The 16968-nt window shown below is 43.5% G+C and overlaps 1 protein-coding gene across 2 annotated transcripts in view; it reads right to left on the bottom strand.

Annotated features, from left to right (window-relative positions):
• The window catches only part of tet1 (tet methylcytosine dioxygenase 1), a 34613-nt gene extending 19310 nt beyond the window's left edge, over positions 1-15303 (bottom strand). Inside the window, exon 1 of one of the 2 annotated variants that reach the window (XM_083694458.1) lies at positions 15184-15303. The gene's annotated coding sequence lies outside the window, so the exon portion shown is untranslated. Of the gene's footprint in view, positions 1-3981; positions 4028-15183 lie in introns of those variants that run through there. The other variant, XM_083694457.1, reaches the window with a different exon arrangement.
• Positions 15304-16968: the final 1665 nt, after the last annotated feature.

Here is a 16968-nt window from a genome sequence, read left to right as displayed (position 1 = left end):
TTATGCTAAACTGGTCCGGCTGGAATACCAGTCACCTTTACATAACGTCAGACGCACGCCCACACCTACAAGTATCAACCATCTGAAAACATGGGCTGACAAGTCACATGTGCATGAAAGAGAAACGTTAGGGAATTAGCATAGACATTAACATAAACGTACCAAATCAGTATGTCTATACAATGGCATGTCTGAATGTAGTTTTGTACACTGTATGAATTTGGAGCCTAGTCTGAATCCCTTGAGTAGACAGATGGTTTGAACTGTCCTGCACCCCTCAGCCTCTTCTCGTACCCTGTCTCAACTTTCCACCTCTCCACTCACACCTTCCCCTACACTCAGTCCAATACCCCCTCAGTCCCTTTCCATACCCCACTGCACCCCTAATTGCCTGCTTAAATAATCCCATATGGTTATGCTTTAACAAGCTGACCAGCCCTCATTAGGCACAAGTAGTACCGGCATTAATCATCCTCCACCCTCTCAGCATGTTGGCGAGGTAAAATAGGTCCCTTTACTGCAGCGCTGTAATGTGTCTGAAGGACATCTGGGAACCTAATCCAGGAGCTGGTGTTGAGCCAAACTTTGTCACTGCTGATAGCTGTCATTACAGCCTTCACTGCTGATAGTCATGTAAATGTGTCTCTCATTTGCAAAGTGAGACTATGAATCCAGGTAAAAGACAGGCTTCACTGTTGACATATGAGTATGTCAGGTGGTGGTTTGAAGAAATACTCCTCCCCCTCTACCTCCCCTTGTACCTCCCTACCTCCCTTTGTACCTCCATACCTCCCCTTGTACCTCCATACCTCCCCTTGTACCTCCATACCTCCCCTTGTACCTCCCTACCTCCCCTGTGTTGCATCTATCCAGGGCCGACACGCAACTTTGCCACTTGAGCATCTAAAGACAAAAAGTGGTGCGACAACGAGTCATAAACAAATATACAAGTGACATTAGTTCATATTTCATTATTTTATATTTCATTAGTTTATGGCAGACCGTTTGGGGTCAATTTGAAACTGCAGTCCATAAGAATCCCACCCTGAATAAGACAGACAAGTTCAGCAGCCAACGTAGTGACAGACTACACATTATCTGAGAGTACCTGTCCAGGGAATGTATGGTGCTGACTATGGAAGCAAAGCGTGAGAGACTGAGGAAAAATGGAAGATGCTTTGTGTGTTTCAGGGCACGAGGCACATAGCGAAGGGTTGTCGGACTACAGGCGTGGCAGACGTCAAAAGTGTGGCAGACGTCATCATAAGGCCGTGGGTGAGTAAGAAAGAGAGGAAAGGGGAAGTTCAAGCTGCCCACCCATTGATACAGTAATATCAGTGTCCCCTAGTAGTTCCAACAGAAAAACAGCCCTTTTACAGACAGCTACAATATGGACTGAAACCCCAGTCAAGAGTTAACAGTTAACACGCTGCTTATTAGACGGTGGTTGGCAGCGTAGTTTCATCTGTCAAGATGTGTCTCGTGCATTAAAGCTACCCAAAGTTGGTGAGGAGACTCTAAACCTACATACATTGGGCTCTGACGCACCAAAACTGATAACCTGTAACAGAGTAAAGGTCAAATTGAGCAATATCAGAAATGGCCAATGTGTAGAAATAGATGCGCTAGAAACGCCACAAGTGTGTGCGTCCATTCTGAAAGTGGCAGGAGAAGAATTACGCAGAGAACTAGAACAAGGAATCGTTTCAGTGCTGAATGTGACCACAGAACCAACTGAAGTTGGAGCCCTACACGTAAGCGTTGGAGAGGAACAGGTATTGTCTAACCAGTTATGCTCGTTCTGGGAAACGGAATCCATAGGAATTGGAATGGAATGAGACACAAGGAAAAGTGATGAGGATGAAATTCAAATGTTTGAACACAGAGAAAGATTCGAAGGAAGATTTCTATACATTGGCCATTTCTGATTTTATCAGTTTTGGTGCGTCAGAGCCAAATGTATGTAGGTTTAGATTCTCCTCACCAACTTTGGGTAGCTTTAATGCACGAGACACATCTTGACGGATAAAACTACGCTGCCAACCACCGCCTAATAAGTAGAGGTGAGCTTACCATGGAAGACGAAAGCTGTGATCGATCCTCAAATTATGACATTGCAAAGAAAAGATTTGATCAGCTTAGTACAGATCGAATCTATGAGCAGTATAGTGAAGTGATTCAGGACTATGAAAATCAAGGCATTGAAGAAAAGGTGGATGACAAACAGATTGAAAATCCCACTACCTACCACACAGGGCAATTATCAAAGAAGGACGACTCACCACTAAACTCAGAATAGTGTTTGATGCGTCATCACATGCGCAAGGAAAACAGTCGTTAAGTGATTGCTTATTAACAGGCCCTAATCTGAATCCTGAACTACTAAGTATATTACTTAAGTTCAGAGAACATAGAGTAGCATTTATGGCTGATATCACAAAAGGCTTTTTTGTGAATTTCTTTTAAAGAGAAGGACAGGGATGTGCTGAGGTTTCTCTGGGTAGATGAGTTCCCCATGCCCAACCAAGAAGTCATTTTACGTACAATGAGAATGACCCGAGTTCCATTCGGAGCTTCACCAAGTCCTTTCCTTTTGGCAGCGACCATTAAGCATCACCTGAAGAAGTACGAAAAGGATTATCCTGAAGTGGCAGCTTCTTTGAATGAGTGCTTATACCTGATCTGTGGCAGAGTGCACAGGCCACAGCCAGCCTATCCATGAAAGCGAAGGAAATACTGTGGGACGCTGGAATGAAACTGTGTAACTAACTCAGGAGAACTAACAAAACTATGGAAGGAAAACATGGAAAACACAGTGGAAACATGAATGAAGAAGGAATACAAAGCGAATAGTGCATGCTTGTCTAATCTGCCGCAAACACAATGTGAGACATGGACAACAGATATCAGCACCACTGCCTGGGCAGCGCTTTGAAGAAGCACAGCCCTTTGAAGTAACTGGCGTTGACTTCTCAGGACCATTATACTTTAAACCACAAACAAAAGCATACATAGCTTTATTTACGTTACCAGAGCAATCCACCTGGCATTAGTGACTGATCTTACCACAGAAAACCTTCTGCTGGCATTCAGACGGTTTGTGGCACGCAGGGGACTTTGCCACACAATATATTCTGACAACGCAAAGACATTCAAAAGAGTGATTTGAACTGAAAATGTTGGAGTTCTATGAAGACAAAAGAATTGCAGGAGGTTTTTTTTCAGAGAAAATAATCACATGGAAGTTTATTGTGGAAAGAACTGCCTGGTCGGGTGGTATGTGAGAAAGAATGGTCAGATCTGTGAAAACATGTCTCAAGAAAGCGCTGGGAAAAGCCTCTCTCAGACATGAAGAAATCGGGACACTACTGACAGAAGACCAATCACGTTCACCCACAGAGACAGTGAGGAACCTGCGCCTCTCTCTCCAGCGCACTTCCTCGTTGGACAGCGACTGACTACGCTACCTCCCAGAAATGCAACAGCTGGAGCGGCGAGTGCAACGCAAGTCCAGTTGAACAAATGGTACCGCCAGAGATTAATTGCACAACAGGTACCACAACAAAAACCCAAGAGTTCAAAGCGGGAGATGTGGCTCTTATACATAAGGAAAAAAATCCAAAACATTTATGGAGATTCCCTACCTCCCCCGTACCTCCTTACCTCCCCTTGTACCTCCATCCTTGCTTCTTCCTCTCCTATCATCTTTCTTTCTCCACTTGACCTGCCTCTCCTTCCTCAACTCTCTTTCCATACTTGGCTTCCCTCTCTGGTTCTTCCTCCGCTGTCTCTCTTCCTCTACTCCCTCTCCTGCCTTACCTCCTGCCACCACCTTGACCTTACTTCTCTAGCCTCCCCCCCCCCCCCCCCCCCATCACATTCAGCCTTTTCTCCCTTCTCTACCTCTCCTACCTCCTCCAGTCATCCCCTGCCTCCATATGTCACTCTCCCCTTCCCTACCTTACCCCTCTCCCTTCTCACCTCCTGCCCAGTCGCTGAGTCCTGTCATGTGGCAGTTGGACGTTTGGACACTGAAGTGGCGGACTGGTGGTGGAAAAAGCTTGCTGTTCTTCCGGAGACTTCCAGATGTGAGTGGTGACAACCTTGGGAAAACATGACTCCATGCCTGGACCTGTCCCCATCCAACAGCCGGCCCGGCACTCAACACACAGAACATAACACACACACACACACACACACACACACACACACACACACACACACACACACACACACACAGTATATCACCCCTGAGACACCAGACCTGAGGTAAAGCATGGATGTTAATACCCTATTAAGGGAAAGAAAGGCTGTAAAGTGTACCAACTCAGGAGACCCTCTCTCTCTATCGCTCTCCCTCTCTCTCTCTCTCTCTCTCTCTGGCAGGAGTTACTCATGCCATCCTCAACACCCAAACACACTGGATATGTTACACAACACACTGTCACACAGTGCAGTGAAAAACCTCACATCACCACGCCAAAAACCCACATGGACTATATTAAGGCTGACTGGTTAGCATTAGACAGTCACTCCTCAGTCTTCACAGTACAGTACAGTCTACAGTAGCCTAAGTCCTATAGCAACCATGGCTGAGTGATACATTATTAACTGACAGAACAGTTGGAGTTACTTATCACAACTTCATTTTGGGATAAGTAAAGCTCGATCAGTCACTGTCAATATAAACATAAACACATACATACACACAAACACACAACACACACACACACACACACACACACACACACACACACACACACACACACACACCAGTCTCTGCCTGTTTACTACAGCCTGGGGGCCCACCACCCTCTCACAGGAAGCAGCTTGCCTCAAGTTTGTGCAATTCTAATGTGCTGAATCAGGGAAAAGCACTAACATGCACGCACGCACGCACGTACACACGGTGGACACAGCATTAGACACACTGCAGAGAGAGAGGGAGATAGAGAAAGGCAAAAAGGGAGAGAGAAGAGAGAATAGAAGGAGGAGTGGAGAGGGCAGAGAGAAAGTGAGAAAGAGGAGAGACAGGATAGGCAGCAGGATAGGAGAGGAGACAGAAGGAGAGAGAGAGAGAGGATAGAGAGACAGAGGGAGAGAGAGAGAGAGGATAGAGAGACAGAGGGAGAGAGAGAGAATAAGACAGAAAGAGAGAGAGGGGGCGAGAGAGTGAGAGACCTGAGAGCAGACACACAAACAGCATCATATAGAGCACTGCTACACGTGGTCCTACTATTGAACACTCTACAGAGAGGTAAGCAAGGAGAGGGGCAGAGGGGCAGAGGGGGAGAGGGGAGAGGGGAGAGGAGGAGAGACAACAGGAGAGATAGATGAGTCATGTCTTACATCACATTTCACTGACAGACCAAAGTCAGAAAAGCTATCACATCAACATTAATGAAAACAAAATTACTTATAAAATAGATTGCAATGAGACATTTTCATATCATAAATGTTGCCTGTGAGTTTGTTTGATGCATGAAGTTCTAATACCCCTTGTTGCTCCAGATGGATATTGTCTAGCCTGGTTGAATCAGAGTGGTGTGCTCCTTAGGGGCAAAGTGAGAATTTCTATTCACCAAGAGAAACCAAGTGGCACGGCTTCAAAGCTTATCCCCAGACTAAGAGCCTGCAGAGCAGCACACAGCCCAGCCCAGCTCACACTCACTGATGCAAAGTGGACAGAAAGCACAGGAGGAGGGAACTTTGGGGGTGTCCAACTTAAGCTTAGAAGCTAAGAGGGTTGGGTTAATTCCAAATGACTTTCAGATCATTGCAAAAAGAAAACTATTTGCTTCAGGTGGGCCCGTGCTACAGTCATGGATGGCTTTTCAGTGCTCCAAACTCATATTTCATAGTGTGTAGTTCAGGCTCTCAGCCTATACTATAGATTATTGCAGTCAGAGATTTATGGCACTAAAACCTGGAATGTGGTCTCCTTTGCAATTATTCATGCAAATGAAGACAGATGACATGAAAACACCAACCTGGGATCACCTGATGCTATTCACAGCTGCCTGTGTCTTCTCAACGCTACACACACTCTATTCATCTCCCTTAATAAGGAGTGAGTGAGATTTGAATTACAGTCCATTTGTCACATACTGAGGACCGAGGCATTTTTTAATGACCACATCATTCTGCCATGGCAACATTGTAAAGGGTGTGACACTTTGCAGAGCTGGGAGCTGAAATGATGAGGTGTCCGAGTGTTGGGTCTGGTGTGAAGAGGGTTACTGGGCAGAATGGGATTTGTCAGAGCAACCACCTAAACAAAGCAAGCAGTCCTCTCCATTCAACCATTCATTTCTCTGGTACCATTCTATTGTCATTTGAGGCTTACGTTGCTTGTGCCGAGAGAACCAAAAACTAATAGGACCCAATGTTGAAAGAAAAATCAATATCATATGATGCCGTAACGTAACCAAAGACCATCATAAAATATATCCATATCACTACACAAACCTGCGCACAGCCCAAAGAGATAGAATGAAAAGGCCTCCATACACTGATCTAGGGTCAGTTTTGCATTTTCCTTCTAATGGTCAAGGTCAGGTGTTCTGATGGGGAGGCTGATCCTAGACCAGTGCACAGCCCTGCAGCAGCACATATGTATTTACATGAGTGTGAATGGAGCAAGGCCTCCCCTTATTACAGCTCTCTGGCTGGATGTAAACCTCTAACCTGGCACAGACAGAGGGGATATAAATCTACTTTAATGCATGATGGGCCTTAGCCAAATCCCTGAGGCTCAAATCAAATAAAAGAGACATTTCCTGGACCCCTCGAGGCCCTTTTCTGGGCCACTCACAAGACCTGCAGCTACAGCTATAGTACTAACTAGAGGACCTCAGGGGCTTCCTATAGGATCAGCTGGGTTGGCTGAGGAACAAATCTACACAATGTTCTTGTGAAGTGCTACATTCAATATATCTATATCTATATATATCTATATCTATATATATCTATATCTATATCTATATATATATATGCAACTTTTTGCAGTTGATGTGCTCAACACTGCAGGAGAAGGGAAATTCCTGACCAGTCTACATTACGTCTTCACACATTGTATGGTCTATCTATGTCTATCTATGTATCTATCTATGTGTGTAATTTCTTAATCATCTTTACGCTGCCTAACACATGGAGACAACTATTGTCTTAACACCAGGACATAGAGTGCTGCCTCTGAGGCTTATCATCACCATATCTGGTAAAATCGTCAGGGCAAGCAATTGAGTATGAAATGTGTCTTGTACCCTGTTCTTATCGAATCGAGGTATCTCTGAGTGAGAAAAAGAGGAGAGCTAAACATAACTTTGAGAGAGACTGCAGTAAATCACAATTCTCTCTGTTTAGTCAAACTGAGTTGGCTACAGAGAGAACCTGAGGTTCTCTGTGGCTCAGTTGGTAGAGCATGGTGCTAACAACGCTTAGGTTGTGGGTTTGATTCCCACTGGGACCATATATGTATACTGAAATGTATGCACTCACTGCAATGTAAGTTGCTTTGGATAAAAGTGTCAGCTAAATGGCATCTATAGAACACTCACAATCCCTCTGACATTTCACAATTCTCACAGCCTCCTCGCTACCTCAGCCTCTGTCTATCCCCCCACACACACACGTCAGTGTGTGTGTGTGTCATTGAGTGCACTGCCAGACTGCCCACTTATGTTCTCAGGGGGACCTGTATTGCAAATTGTTGGAGAATATGTCTGATATATCTGATATATCTCTTTCCACAGTCCAATTGACAATTTAAAGACCCGGCCTAATGATCTCAATGGTCTGTGGTTCAATAAACTCTCAAATGTGCTAACATGGGCCTCCTCCTTCCACAGAGCTACTAAAGACTCTGATCAATGGCTCTTGGCTGACCATTAAGTCATCAATGAAATGCAATGAATAAGCTCAGGGTTGCACATTTAAGATAAAGCCCAGCTTTATTTTAAATCAGAATCTTTTAACTTTTCCATCCCATTTCAAGTAACATTTTGAAGACCCTGTCATGCTAAGCTTTCCCATGCTTTCAATGCAGATCATATCAGAGGGCCCTGCTTCCCCATTGGCTGTCAGGCTTGTCAGTCTGCAGAGATGGGGAAGTGGGTGGGTGAGGGGAATGGATGCTGAAGGGTCATGAGGAGGTCAAGCTTATTTGTTCAGGATATCCTGTCATGCCTTAGCCATACAACACTGTGGCAGGAGAGAGAGAATGAAAGAGTTAGAGAGCGAGAGAGAGCGAGAGAGAGCGAGAGAGAGCGAGAGAGAACGAGAGAGAATGAGAGAAAGAGAGAATCCAAATTCTAAAAAGCCATTATTGACGCTAGTCAATACAGCAATGCTCTATCAAAAAAGATATGTTCTATACAAACCAACAGGTCAAACACCAGCAGATTGTTGATCAGTTTAAAGGGCTACAACTAATGATTATTTTGCTATTGATTAATCCCGCGATTATTTTATTGATTAATCAATTAGTCTAAATGATTAATTTACAAAAACAAACACGCAATTTTGCTTTACTGTACAGTTCATCATGACACTATCATTTGATTCATGCCTGTAAATGCTGTGTGTGGAAGCCTACTATACAGGTAAGGGTTAATACATGCAATTATCCATGTCTTACTTCTTTTTTTTTTTTATCAGTTGGCGGGGCTGCACTTTCAGTTAGCAAACACAGATTACAGATTACTTGAGGATGCATGTTGTTATTATTTATATATATATATATATATATATATATATATATATATATATATATATATATATATATATATATATATATATATATATACACACACACACACACACACACACACACACACACACACACACACACACACACACCCACACTACCTTATATATATATATCATTATTTTTAACCTGGTAATTGATGTCCATTATTTGGTATTTTTCCTGTTGTACATGCTAAGATGTATTCCATTTTAATTGGCATAGTTCTTTATATTTATTTTTTGGCTATTGGCTATTGTTTAATGTTTACTATACAGAGTATGAGACCTCCCGACATACAGTAGCTACGTTACGTAGCTAGATTGCAGGAATAAATACGAGAATGCAATCATTTTACAGGACAATGACACGAGTCATGCAAGCATACACTGTCATTGAATGCAGCCATATTAATGTGTCAGAGAAATGTTATTAAAACTTAGCAACAGCTGCTTAGCTATATGTCACGTGTCACTTAGCTACATAGCTAGCATCAACACATGTCACATAGCTTAGCTACATGTCACGTGTCACTTAGCTACATAGCTAGCATCAACACATGTCACATAGCTTAGCTACATGTCACGTGTCACTTAGCTACATAGCTAGCATCAACACATGTCACATAGCTTAGCTACGTGTCACGTGTCACTTAGCTACATAGCTAGCATCAACACATGTCACATAGCTTAGCTACATGTCACGTGTCACTTAGCTACATAGCTAGCATCAACACATGTCACATAGCTTAGCTACGTGTCACGTGTCACTTAGCTACATAGCTAGCATCAACACATGTCACATAGCTTAGCTACGTGTCACGTGTCACTTAGCTACATAGCTAGCATCAACACGTTACGCTTACAGTGTTGTGCCTCAATTCCCACATGGCTCTGGATGCTTCCTTTTCAAGTGTTTGTGCATGGCAGTTTTACTGCTGTGGAATGCTATTTGGACATTGCACAGTGAACAAAGCACCATAATATTTGGTCTCTGTATTCCCACTTTTGATGCTCTGGGTCTAAGTTTTTTGGAAGAACCTCCATCTTCAAAACAAAATGAGATGTCGGTCATAAATATGCAAATCGATACCTTTACATAATCAACGTCTTTGATTATGTCTACTAATCGGAGCATTTGTCAACCATGCCCCCAGAATCCTGTTTTTACAGCTCATCCAAATGGCTAGGTTAGCCTGGCCTATCATGTAGTTGAGCAGGTAGACCCTCCTCCTACTCCGAACCGTTGTAAGATGTAGACTGTTAGAAGACATGCTAATCAGGCCAACCATTTGGAACTGGTTTTCACAACATCCTGTGATGGTGAGTGATCAAGTTAGGTGTGACAAGAACTCAAATCAATTAAGATGTAATGCTTTGTATCCTGGTTCAGACTAAACACTATAAGAGCGAATGTAAAACTCGGTTCTTGGCTCAGACCACACGGCTGGACCCAGAGCATGGACTGCTTTGCTGCTCCAAGTAATATATTCCTTAAACACAGAAGTTGTCACTGTCTTTGATTCTCTCAGGTCACTTAGTTTTGGTGATGCCCTCTCTGGTGAGGCCCCCCCGCAAGCTGGGCGATTGAAACAGTCTTATCTGTAGCACAGGGTTATGAAATGTCCAGGCCTCTTGTTTTGACAGGTCTCTCTGGACACATAAAGGGTGTTTTTCAACTGGGCGCAAGCAGATTTGCAAGCGTAATCTGAGGTTTGAGCCCGATTTATGACCATATGGTGCACCTCTGCGCTCCACCTGCGTCTAGCTCGCAGAGAGGGGTGTATTGTCTTTACAAAATATGCTAATGCTATATATGGCATTTGATTTGCTTTAGACAAAGATTTGCTTTAGACAAAGACACTACCCAGAAAAAATATTATATATAAGATAATATATACAGGACTCGTTATATTTTTGCAGATGCTTTAGATGCTACCGATGACCAAGTAATCAAAATATATAGATTTGCCAATCACGCCACTCTGGGGGATTGGGACTACAGCTTTTCCAATGCTTTGCATTCTATTGCCGACTGTCTCAATCAACTGCTTGATTAAGATTCTGCCATTTCTTTTTAAGAAATCTTTGATGCAGTAAAATTAGCTCTTGGTATTGAGACAATTGGCAATGGAGCACAGGAGGAATGGTTCTGACTCATCACTGGAGCGCTCAGTGGATCTTTATCTCCAAACCAAAACAACATATTACGCCTATAACCAACTAAAGAGTATAGGAACAGTCAAACCATATGATGTTAAATGAAAAAACAAACATTGGCTCTACATATTATCCATCTGATTTTGAGTGGCCTCTCCATACCCAGGCCGTCGCTTTGTTCACAAGTTGTAAAGCTTTTTCCCCCATTCGTTTCACTCACCTCTGGTGCCTCTTTCATGGGAGCGTATATGAATGCTTATCTTTTTTTAAATCTGCTTTTTGAAGAAGAAGACTCTTTATTTGGCCATGCAATCAATTTTCATCAATTGTAGGAATTTGACACGTGCACACCCCTCCCGAGACAACACACACACTGCACACACCGGCAGCCTTGCTCAAGGGCACAACGGCAGTAACCTTCCAGTTACCAGCTCACATCCGGCTCCCTCCTAGGGTGGGGATCGAACCAACAACCTCTTATGACATGAAGTAAATCGAATGAATTGTTAAGTCTACTGTAGCAAATGCAGGATCTCATTTGAGGTAAAGTTTTCTGACCTGGATTTCCACCCCATCCAAGTCACAGTCCATTGTAAAACAAGTGTACAGTAAACATGTTGTCCCCCAAGAATGATATAGAGCCCCTCCATAAAAGGAGAGTGAGAAGAAGCCTGTGAATGAAGCAAAACGTTTATTTATAAACTTTTTACTATGACACTTTTTACTATGGTTGTGTCTGTTTTACAATGCTGTGTCCTGTTGCACACAGGGAGGGCTTTTCTCTTGCAATCACCTTCTGTGACCAAAGATAACAATTATTTGGGCACTATTAGGATAACTAACTCTATTGATATAAAGACAAATACAAACACAAAGACAAAATATTTGCACAGGCAAATTATTTGGGTACAAATGCAACTGTCTATAAACCTAGGTTACATAACTCTGGTTTCCATATTGATATAACTCCAAAAAAATCTCTGATTTCATCGTGGGGGACAATGATATGAGTGAGGCACACAAGTTATTTAAAAAAAGCTTGTCTGCCTCTTTTTGTGCTCACCTCCGCATATAAGCACAGCATAGTACGGTCTTTGAACATAGCTTCTCAATACGAGGTGCAGCGTAGGCACAGGAAAATTAGCATGTCAGCTGATAGGGTCTGACCCTGATAGGATTTTATGCCATGCATGTAGCACTGATTGGTAGAACGGAGTATGCACTGTAAAGCCCACCTCCCTCAGGTTGAGTAGGAACAGCTGCCTGTCATATCCCAGGCCCTCAGTCTTCCGAAGTAACACCCATGCAACATCCCTCCAGCTGAGGTCATGCTGAAAAAGTCTTTGGGCTGCCTGTAGGCGGAACGCAGTGACTCTGCTCTGAATATCCACCAGGCCTTTACCCTCCTCTTGTACTGGCAGATACAGAATGGCCAGGTCCAGTGTTGCCCTGACCAAAATAACTCTTGAGTACCTTAATGGAGTACCTTAATGGGGAGCTCTAACAAAATGGCCAGGTTGTCCAAGGCCCTTCCCCTGAAGGACATTAGTGGCAACAACCACTGCCATTTCAACAATTTGGCTGACACCATGCCCACTACCCCCTCCCAGTTTTTATAGAACACCCCAAAGATCTTCATGCCATCCTTGCCCCAATGCAACCCCCCTGGCACACTAGGTGGCCCTCATGTCGCCCATCCATAAAAAGACCTCAATCTTGCCCGAATTATCCCTGGCAGAAGAGGCCCTCATATACAGTTGTAAAGCTCCACTGACAGCTTCTACATCCTCCTGCCCCCTTATGACCAGATGTTACATTATCTGCGTACGCTGGCAGAGACACTGACCCCCCCCCCCCTGTAGCTTGGCCCTTAGAGTGCTAAGTAACAGATCTACAGCTAGAGCATGAAGCACCCCTGAAAGGTTCCTTTCTGATTCCTCTCCTGGGACTGGCCGGCTCAACCCTCCCTCACCTTAACATAATAGAAGCCCAAGTATAGAGCAACCAAACCCATTAAATAAACCCGTCCCCAAACCCAAAAGACTTAATGGTTTTAAACAAACACATATGGCATACAGGTTCAAAAGCTTTTTCCTGGTCAACTGAGAATAACCCAAGATCCTCATCCCTGAACTTTGCCCAGTCCAAAACATCCCTTATGAGAAAAATATTTTCCATGACAAAGCAACCAGCACACAGTACAATCCCTGGTGCCCGGCCTGCAGAAAACAGTTAGCTCCTGCAAATTAAGTTCTGCATCACTCTGCTTAGGCCTCAGTTTAGGCATGTCTCTTATATCAACGTGAGTCCACCAACATAATAAAAATGGTTATAAATTAATACTGATAAAGAGTCAAGTTGCATACAAATTGAAGTTTAACTCTTAAGAAGATGATTAAGTTAAACTATTAAGAAGATGATTACATTTAACTATTAAGAAGATAATTAAGTTTAACTATTAAGATGATGATTAAGTTTAACTATTAAGATGATGATTAAGTTTGCCAGTTAGATTTATTGCATGGTGGTGTATTATCATATGGTGTAATTCATTTGCAATAAATCTGGCAAGCTTGCTCATCGTCTAAGTTATTACGCAACTTGTCTCCTCCTTCATCAATGTCAGGATGGACCAAATGATAGTAGACAAATACTAAATTGATACAACAATTGATATAACAATGTATTGCATTTACGGCACCGCTCACCGAGATTTGGTTATGGAGTAGCCTAGCCTAATACTGTCCTGTGTGTGTAGACAAGAGTGTCTGGTTATCTCAGCTAATCCTCATTAGAACCCTTAGAATACTCTGTCAGTCGGACTGACGTGGCCAGGCCATCCAGAAAGGTCAAAGGTCAAGGCCAGACAATGGGGTAACTACGGTTACTGAGACTATCACAGCCAGCCGTTATTCGCTGTGTCTGAGGGGGGGAGGGGGGAGAACACAGCAGAATCTGACAGTTTTGTCTGCTAGAACAGTCTAGAACAATCTACAGATGAGGAAGATATTCTTAACATTAAGTATCAGTCTTTTATATCTTACAGAAATTCAGTATGGCCGGGTTTGTACAAAAAGCTGGGGAAAACAATGAAGGACGTGTCTAGTGTCTTTAAATTCCAGATGACAGAATTCAGTTAAAATATCTTTGACCGGAAAGAACTGACAACATAATAATGCATTGATTTACCAGAACTTGGGGTTACAAGGTACAATTGGAGAGTGAGCCGTCTTGGCGAAATGCATTAGTGATTTGTAGAAGTATCATTTGTATCATAATCAAAGCCTAATCTGTGTTGGATGGTTTGAAGCAGTTGGCAGAGATAGTACAAAAATATTGCATTAAATCAGTGGTTCTCAAAATCTGCCTTAGAAGAACACTGTAGACCTTCACTTAATTATGTGTTGTAATAAGAATTTATTAAGAATTATTTTTGTAAACTGATATAGGCCTACTGACAAATCAGTTTAATTAGAGCTTAAACTAAAATACACTACATTATATACCGTAAATGCACAAAAAATCCACAGGTTTTCCACACACACACACACACACACACACACACACACACAAACACACACACACACACACAAACCCACCCACTCACACGCACGCGCACCTCTATCTGCTGCTGCGCTGTTTGCATTCTGCACCAGCAGTGCCAAAGCCAACACAGGCTGTAAGGTAGTATGGGCTGTATCGGCCCTCCCTGCCTAAGCTCACGTTCAGTTGATCGGCGCGTGTTTGCTGACACGCTTGTTATCTCGGCTGGGCCCATCTGCTGCCAAGAGTTCTGTAGGACTCTGTAGTAGGGGAGGACTGGGAGAACTGCAGAAGATAACACACTGGCTAGCTGGCAACATGGTGATAAGGTACTCTAGATTGCTACATAGTAAATGGTAGGGTTGGGCGGTATACATTTTTTCACACCTTTATACTGTCTTCAAATTTTTACCGGGGTATGCAGTATTACCGAAAAATGTTAAAAACTATGTCGCAGAGTGCTGGCAGGAGCCGTCTTTGCTCCATATACTTAATCTACATTGAGAAACTGAATGATTGATGTGGTGACTGCTATACCGTATGACATTTAGCCTAAACAGTCATTTCAACTTTTCACCCCGATCACAGCTTGACAAACTAAACAGTTGGATAGCATAATATGATAGCTTAATAAGAAGCATCACATGCTGCATTCGTAATGATATAACTTGTCTCATGTCCTGTGTCATGTAACCTATAGGCTATCATTTGTCTATAAAATATTTATTTAGTTACCGTTATGGGACTATGCTCTGGGAGTCCTGATTCTGCTTGCTTCTTTTTGAGCTCTCTCCTTCAGGGCAGCTGTGAGAGAAGGCGGTGGTAACGGCATGGTACGGCAGACTCCGAGGGCCCGCTCTGTCCGTTGCCTCTGGTCCTGCACTGTGTTTGTCACGGCCAGATTGAGGTTGTCACCAAAACAGTTGAGCCATGGCCAATTCAGGGCCCTGATGGCAGTTGCAATATTAGCAGCACTGTCAGTCGTTGGCCAAGAGTTTATTCTCATCTAATTTCTGATCCATAAGTGCCACGCGGAGTGCATCAACAATATTGCCGTGTGGTTTTCAGGAAAAAAGCTAGTCTGTAGGTATTTTGACTGTAGTTTCCAGTCGGCTGTGACAAAGTGGACGGTTAACGACATGTATGGCGTCATGTTAACTGACGACCACATATCCGTTGTCAGTGAATAGCTGAACCCGACAGCAGCACTTGATAAAGAAAGATATCCTATCAGTGCACCTGTTAATGGGTGTTTCAGGTTGAGGTGCGAGTGCAGATTAGTTCCCATCTCTGGCTGTCATCTTTTTTATGCAAATCTTGCAAATAACCTCGTCCAAACCTGCAGGCTTTCCTTCATCGTCGGGTCGGAACCCAAAATGCTGCCATATTGCAGCAGTGGCATTTTTTTTAGGGATCACGTCATTAGCGCTAGTCATGTTTTCTTTTCTTTTTTCTCCTTCTCTAACCTTAGGTGGAAGAAGTCACACACACACACACACACACACACACACACACACACACACACACAAACACACACACACACACATTGCAACCACGTGCTGAGCTGCCAACAGCTCATGTGACCGTGCTTTCGCTGCTGACAGAAGGCATCCTCACACACATTCTACACTTATATATACACGCACACTCAAACAGTCTACACACTTATATATACACGCACACTCAAACAGTCTACACACTTATATATACACGCACACTCAAACAGTCTACACACTCCACACGCTCTCGTACTTAGCCTCTCTCTGCAGTAAACATTCCCTAGTATTCATCAGGAAAATACAACTCACACAAGGTTAAAATCTAGACAGTGTCAGTTGCCTGTCCGAAAGTGAAACCATCAGTTGAAACTGTCACACAGAACAGTATAGCCCCACCCTCCATATCCTGTCTCTGTCCACAGCACAGCCTCCAGGCATTAACACAAAGAGACGTAGGGACAATAACAACATGACACTAGACTTTCAGTGGCTTTAAAGTCAACTGTCCTCTCTAATGAGAAGTCAAGAGCATATTGCATTATGTGCACAAACAAAAACCTATACCAGGGAGCTCACATAGGAGTAGGCCTTCTTTGAAAGTCTTTAAGAAACAAAGAAATAGCTGAACTGTACATAGTTCTTTAAGTGCATATTACATCAGTGCATAGTGAATAGAAAGTCTCAGTGTAATCAAAACGTTTCTAAGTGCCTTAGGCTCACCTGGGCAGACATGGGGGAGAACACAGACCACAGTCTTCTCTTCCGTAGATCAATACACTTCCTCAGCTTACAGATCTGGTGACCTCTCCTGCGGTTGAGACAACAGCTGCACTGTCCACAGTTGATTCTCCTCAGGCAGGGCTCGCAGGCGCCACACCTGCTCCTCTTCTTCCTGTCCTTCCTCTGAGACTGCCAGAGGGGCAAGGGGAGCGCTCGGGCCCCCTCCAGGGCTCCAGGGCCCAGGCCAGGGGGACTAGGATCCCCACACCCAGGCTCCGACTCAGTGTCAAAGGAGAACGAG

This window comes from Argentina silus (assembly GCF_951799395.1).
Source record: "Argentina silus genome assembly, chromosome: X".
Classification (NCBI taxonomy): domain Eukaryota; kingdom Metazoa; phylum Chordata; class Actinopteri; order Argentiniformes; family Argentinidae; genus Argentina; species Argentina silus.
This window is presented reverse-complemented; position numbering and strand designations above follow the sequence as displayed.